The 7,190-nt window shown below is 41.2% G+C and overlaps 1 non-coding gene across 1 annotated transcript; it reads left to right on the top strand.

Moving 5' to 3' along the window:
• The first annotated feature begins 6,276 nt into the window (after positions 1 to 6,276).
• Positions 6,277 to 6,384, top strand: LOC130977877 (small nucleolar RNA R71). The gene has a single exon (XR_009085550.1). It is a non-coding gene; the product is annotated as a small nucleolar RNA R71 (small nucleolar RNA).
• The last annotated feature ends 806 nt before the right edge of the window (positions 6,385 to 7,190 follow it).

Raw genomic sequence — 7,190 nt, 5'->3', positions numbered from 1 at the left:
ATAACAACAATTGATGCAACAATTTATCTCAGAATGGTAGGACGGCCACCTTTGCTTCCATCCAATCAACTTTCTTACACAGAGAACTACCTATACATGCTTGATTCTCTGTACGTCTAACTGTTATTTCTGTCAGGTGATTTGGAAATGCTTTATTTTCGGTTTATTTTCCTTTGTGATCTTATTATTTAAATAGGATTGTCATTTATTAGTCAAATAAAGATCCTTATTTAGCCTGTGCAGCACCTGAGGTTGTTATGTTGGTGCCATTTTTCATGATTCCATCTACTATTGTTTGTGCTACCTCATATTGTAATTGTTGCACTTAAAATTATTGTTAAGTTTCTACATTACTTTGTCCTAAGCTCGGCTCTAGATTACGCTTTTTCTTCATTACTTTGTAACTACCTAAAGGTAATGCCTCTCTTGTCCAACACGTGAACTTAGTTAGTTGTGCTGAGACTGATTGATTTAAATTGGTGGAAACTCGCTTAAGCTTTGAATCAAAGCAAGATAAATTATCAAGGTCAGGAGAACTTTACAACGGTGCTTACTGTGAATATAATAGTTTAGTATTAGCAAATTAATTTGAAATTTGGAAGTCTGGTGCGCGAAATCGTGATCACTACACAACTAACCAGCAAGTGCACTGGGTCGTCCAAGTAATAAACCTTACGCGAGTAAGGGTCGATCCCACGGAGATTGTTGGTATGAAGCAAGCTATGGTCACCTTGTAAATCTTAGTCAGGCAGACTCAATTGGGTATAGATGATGAATGAAACATAAAGATAAAGATAGAGGTACTTATGTATATCATTGGTGAGAGCTTCAGATAAGCGTATGAAGATGCCTTCCCTTCCGTCTCTCTGCTTTCCTACTGTCTTCATCCAATCCTTCTAACTCCTTTCCATGGCAAGCTTATGCAAGGGTTTCACCGTTGTCAGTGGCTACCTCCCATTCTCTCAGTGAAAACGTTCCTATGCTCTGTCACAACATAGGCTAATCAGCTGTCGGTTCTCGGTCAGGCCGGAATAGAATCCAGTGATTCTTTTGCGTCTGTCACTAACGCCCCGCCTGCTAGGAGTTTAAAGCACGTCACAGTCATTCAATCATTGAATCCTACTCAGAATACCACAGACAAGGTTAAACCTTCCGGATTCTCTTGAATGCCGCCATCAGTTCTCGCCTATACCACGAAGACTCTGATCTCACGGAATGGCTGGCTCGGTTGTCAGGCGAGCACTCGGTTGTCAGGCGATCAACCATGCATCGTGTATCAGGAATCAAAGAGATATTCACTAGAGCCTTATTGCTTGTAGAACAGAAGTGGTTGTCAGTCACTTTGTTCATAAGTGAGAATGATGATGAGTGTCACGGATCATCACATTCATCAAGTTGAAGAACAAGTGATATCTTGGACAAAGATCAAGCGGAATTGAATAGAAGAACAATAGTAATTGCATTAATACTCGAGGTACAACAGAGCTCCACACCTTAATCTATGGTGTGTAGAAACTCCACCGTTGAAAATACATAAGAACAAGGTCTAGGCATGGCCAAATGGCCAGCCTCCCAAAGTGATCAAAAGATCTAAAGAAAAAGGTTCCAAAGATCAGATGATTAAAATACAATAGTAAAAGGTCCTATATATAGAAAACTAGTAGCCTAGGGTGTACAGAGATGAGTAAATGACATAAAAATCCACTTCCGGGCCCACTTGGTGTGTGCTTGGGCTGAGCAATGAAGCATTTTCGTGTAGAGACTCTTCTTGGAGTTAAACGCCAGCTTTTATGCTAGTTTGGGCGTTTAACTCCCATTTAGGTGCCAGTTCCGGCGTTTAACGCTGGGAATTCTGAAGGTGACTTTGAACGCCGGTTTGGGCCATCAAATCTTGGGCAAAGTATGGACTATCATATATTGCTGGAAAGCCCAGGATGTCTACTTTCCAACGCCGTTGCGAGCGCGCCAATTGGGCTTCTGTAGCTCCAGAAAATCCACTTCGAGTACAGGGAGGTCAGAATCCAATAGCATCTGCAGTCCTTTTCAGTCTCTGGATCAGATTTTTGCTCAGGTCCCTCAATTTCAGCCAGAAAATACCTGAAATCACAGAAAAACACACAAACTCATAGTAAAGTCCAGAAAAGTGAATTTTAACTAAAAACTAATAAAAATATACTAAAAACTCAACTCAAACTACTAAAAACATACTAAAAACAATGCCAAAAAGCATACAAATTATCCGCTCATCACAACACCAAACTTAAATTGTTGCTTGTCCCCAAGCAACTGAAAATCAAATAAGATAAAAAGAAGAGAATATGCAATGAATTCCAAAAACATCTATAAAGATCAGTATCAATTAGATGAGTGGGACTTTTAGCTTTTTGCCTCTGAATAGTTTTGGCATCTCACTCTATCCTTTGAAATTCAGAATGATTGGCTTCTTTAGGAACTCAGAATCCAGATAGTGTTATTGATTCTCTTAGTTAAGTATGATGATTCTTGAACACAGCTACTTTATGAGTCTTGGCCGTGGCCCAAAGCACTCTGTCTTCCAGTATTACCACCGGATACATACATGCCACAGACACATAATTGGGTGAACCTTTTCAGATTGTGACTCAGCTTTGCTAGAGTCCCCAATTAGAGGTGTCCAGGGTTCTTAAGCTCACTCTTTTTGCCTTGGATCACAACTTTATTTCTTTCTTTTTTTTTCTTTTTCGTTTTTTTTTCGCTTGCTTCTTTTTGTTTTGTATTCACTGCTTTTTCTTGCTTCAAGAATCATTTTTATGATTTTTCAGATCCTCAGTAACATGTCTCCTTTTTCATCATTCTTTCAAGAGCCAACATTCATGAACCGCAAATTCAAAAGACATATGCACTGTTCAAGCATACATTCAGAAAACAAAAAGTATTGTCACCACATCAAACTAATTAAGCTAGTTTTAAAGATGAATTCGAAATCCTGTACTTCTTGTTCTTTTGTAATAAAAACAGTTTTCTTTTGAGAAAGGTGATGGATTCATAGGACATTCATAACTTTAAGGCATAGACACCAAGACACTAATGATCATAAGACACAAACATGGATAAACATAAAGCATAATTTTCGAAAAACAGAAAAATAAAGAACAAGGAGATTAAAGAACGGGTCCACCTTAGTGATGGCGGCTTGTTCTTCCTCTTGAAGGTCTTATGGAGTGCTTGAGCTCCTCAATGTCTCTTCCTTGTCTTTGTTGCTCCTCTCTCATGATTCTTTGATCTTCTCTAATTTCATGGAGGAGGATGGAATGTTCTTGATGCTCCACCCTTAGTTGTCCCATGTTGGAACTCAACTCTCCTAGGGAGGTGTTAATTTGCTCCCACTAGTCTTGTGGAGGAAAGTGCATCCCTTGAGGCATATCAGGGATCTCATGATGAGTGGGGTCTCTTGTTTGCTCCATCCTTTTCTTAGTGATGGGCTTGAGGTCATGCCTTCTCAGTTGAACCGGCTTCCCTTTTGAATTTCTCTTCCATTGAGCGCCCTCTTCACAAATGTCTATGAGGACTTGGTCCACTTTTGATCAAAGTTGACCCTTCTTCAAGGCCACAACTTCATAGAAGTGGTCTTGATGCACCCTTGAGATGAATCTCTGCATCTCCCATGACTCGGAGGTGGAAGCTTTTGCCTTCCGTTTCCTCTTTCTAGAGGTTTCTCCGGCCTTGGATGCCATAAATGGTTATGGAAAAACAAAAAGCAATGCTTTTACCACACCAAACTTAAAAGGTTTGCTCGTCCTCGAGCAAAAGAAGAAAGAAGAGAGTAGAAGAAGAAATGAGGAAGAAGGGAATGGCTTTGTGTTCGGCCAAAGAGGGGGAGAAGTGGTGTTTAGGTTGTGTGAAAATGAAGGGGTGAAGAAGGGTTTATATAGGAGAGGGGGGTTCATGGTTCGGTCATGTATGGGTGGGTTTGGGAGGGAAAGTGGTTTGAATTTGAAGGGTGAGGTAAGTGGGGTTTTATGAAGGATGGATGTGAGTGGTGAAGAGAAAGATGGGATTTGATAGGTGAAGGGTTTTTGGGGAAGAGGTGTTGAGGTGATTGGTGAATGGGTGAAGAAGAGAGAGAGTGGTGGGGTTGGTGGGGGTCCTGTGGGGTCCACAGATCCTGAGGTGTCAAGAAAAAGTCATCCCTGCACCAAATGGCATTCAAAATCACGTTTTAAGCCAATTCTGGCGTTAAACGCCGGGCTGGTGCCCATTTCTGGCGTTTAACGCCAGGTTCTTGCCCTTTCCTAGCGTTTAACGCCAGTCTGGTGCCCCTTTCTGGCGTTAAACGCCCAGAATGGTGCCAGACTGGGCGTTAAACGCCCACCTGCTAGCCTTACTGGCGTTTAAACGCCAGTAGGTTCTTCCTCCAGGGTGTGCTGTTTTTCTTCCTGTTTTTCATTCTGTTTTTGCTTTTTCAATTGATTTTGTGACTTCTTATGATCATCAACCTACAAAAAAAAAACATAAAATAACAAAAGAAAATAGATAAAGTATAACATTGGGTTGCCTCCCAACAAGCGCTTCTTTAATGTCAGTAGCTTGACAGAGGGCTCTCATGGAGCCTCACAGATACTCAGAGCAATGTTGGAACCTCCCAACACCAAACTTAGAGTTTGAATGTGGGGGTTCAACACCAAACTTAGAGTTTGGTTGTGGCCTCCCAACACCAAACTTATAGTTTGACTGTGGGGGCTCTGCTTGACTCTGATTTGAGAGAAGCTCTTCATGCTTCCTCTCCATGGTGACAGAGAGATATCCTTGAGCCTTAAACACAAAGGATTCTTCATTCACTTGAATGATCAGTTCACCTCCATCAACATCAATCACAGCCTTTGCTGTGGCTAGGAAGGGTCTGCCAAGGATGATGGTTTCATCCATGCATTTCCCAGTCTCTAGGACTATGAAATCAGCAGGGATGTAATGGTCTTCAATCTTCACCAAAACATCCTCTACAAGTCCATGAGCTTGTTTTCTTGAATTGTCTGCCATCTCTAGTGAGATTCTTGCAGCTTGCACCTCAAAGATCCCTAGCTTCTCCATTACAGAGAGAGGCATGAGGTTTACACTTGACCCTAAGTCACACAGAGCCTTCTTGAAGGTCATGGTGTCTATGGTGCAAGGTATTGAAAACTTCCCAGGGTCTTGTCTCTTTTGAGGTAATTTCTGCCTAGACAAGTCATCCAGTTCTTTGGTGAGCAAAGGAGGTTCATTCTCCCAAGTCTCATTTCTGAATAACTTGTCATTTAGCTTCATGATTGCTCCAAGGTATTTAGCAACTTGCTCTTCAGTGACATACTCATCCTCTTCAGAGGAAGAATACTCATCAGAGCTCATGAAAGGCAGAAGTAAGTCCTATGGAATCTCTATGGTCTCATTCTGAGCCTCAGATTCCCATGGTTCCTCATTGGGGAACTCAGTGGAGGTCAGTACACGCCCATTGAGGTCTTCCTCAGTGGCGTTCACTTCCTCTCCTTCCTCTCCAAATTCGGCCATGTTGATGGCCTTGCACTCTCCTTTTGGATTTTTTTCTGTGTTGCTTGGAAGAGTACTTGGAGGGAGTTCAGTAACTTTCTTGCTCAGCTGTCCCACTTGTGCCTCCAAGTTCCTAATGGAGGACCTTGTTTCAGTCATGAAACTTTGAGTGGTTTTGATTAGATCAGAGACCATGGTTGCTAAGTCAGAGGAGTTCTGCTTAGAATTCTCTGTCTGTTGCTGAGAAGATGATGGAAAAGGCTTGCTATTGCTAAACCTGTTTCTTCCACTATTGTTGTTGAAACCTTGTTGAGGTCTCTCTTGATTCTTCCATGAGAAATTTGGATGATTTCTCCATGAAGAATTATAGGTGTTTCCATAGGGTTCTCCTAGGTAATTCACCTCTTCCATTGAAGGGTTCTCAGGATCATAAGCTTCTTCTTCAGATGAAGCATCCTTAGTACTGCTTGGTGCATTTTGCATTCCAGACAGACTTTGAGAAATCAAATTGACTTGTTGAGTCAATATCTTATTCTGAGCCAGAATGGCATTCAGAGTATCAATCTCAAGAATTCCTTTCTTCTGACTTGTTCCATTGTTCACAGGATTCCTTTCAGAAGTGTACATGAATTGGTTATTTGTAACCATTTCAATTAGCTCTTGAGCTTCTGTAGGCGTCTTCTTCAAATGAAGAGATCCTCCAGCAGAGCTATCCAAAGACATCTTGGACAGTTCAGATAGACCATCATAGAAAATACCTATGATGCTCCATTCAGAAAGCATGTCAGAGGGGCACTTTCTGATCAATTGTTTGTATCTTTCCCAAGCTTCATAGAGGGATTCTCCATCCTTCTGTCTGAAGGTTTGGACTTCCACTCTAAGCTTACTCAATTTTTGAGGTGGAAAGAACTTTGCCAAAAAGGCATTGACTAGCTTTTCCCATGAGTCCAGGCTTTCTTTAGGTTGTGAGTCCAACCATATTCTAGCTCTGTCTCTTACAGCAAAAGGGAATAGCATAAGTCTGTAGACCTCAGGGTCAACCCCATTAGTCTTGACAGTGTCACAGATTTGCAAGAATTCAGCTAAAAACTGATGAGGATCTTCCAATGGAAGTCCATGGAACTTGCAATTCTGTTGCATTAGAGAAACTAATTGAGGCTTAAGCTCAAAGTTGTTTGCTCCAATGGCAGGGATAGAGATGCTTCTCCCATAGAAGTCGGGAGTAGGTGCAGTAAAGTCACCCAGCACCTTCCTTGCATTGTTGTTGTTCTCGGCTGCCATGGGTTCTTCTTCCTTGAAGATTTCTGTTAGGTCCTCTACAGAGAGTTGTGCCTTAGCTTCTCTTAGCTTTCGCTTCAGGGTCCTTTCAGGTTCAGGGTCAGCTTCAACAAGAATGCCTTTGTCTCTGCTCCTGCTCATATGAAAGAGAAGAGAACAAGAAAATATGGAATCCTCTATGTCACAGTATAGAGATTCCTTGAGGTGTCAGAGGAAAAGAAAAATAGAAGGCAGAAGTAGAAAATTCGAACTTATCAAAGAAGATGGAGTTCGAATTTTGCATTAAGGAATAGTGTTAGTCCATAAATAAAAGGATGTGAGAAGAAGGGAAGTAATTTTCGAAAATTAAGTAAAAGATTTTAAAAACATTTTGAAAAACACTTAATTGATTTTCGAAAATAAAAGTGGGAAAG

The sequence above is a fragment of the Arachis stenosperma genome, chromosome 4 (genome assembly GCF_014773155.1).
Source record: "Arachis stenosperma cultivar V10309 chromosome 4, arast.V10309.gnm1.PFL2, whole genome shotgun sequence".
In the NCBI taxonomy this organism is placed as follows: Eukaryota; Viridiplantae; Streptophyta; class Magnoliopsida; order Fabales; family Fabaceae; genus Arachis; species Arachis stenosperma.
Note: the sequence above shows the minus strand (reverse complement) of the source record. Positions and strands in the feature narration are given on the sequence as shown.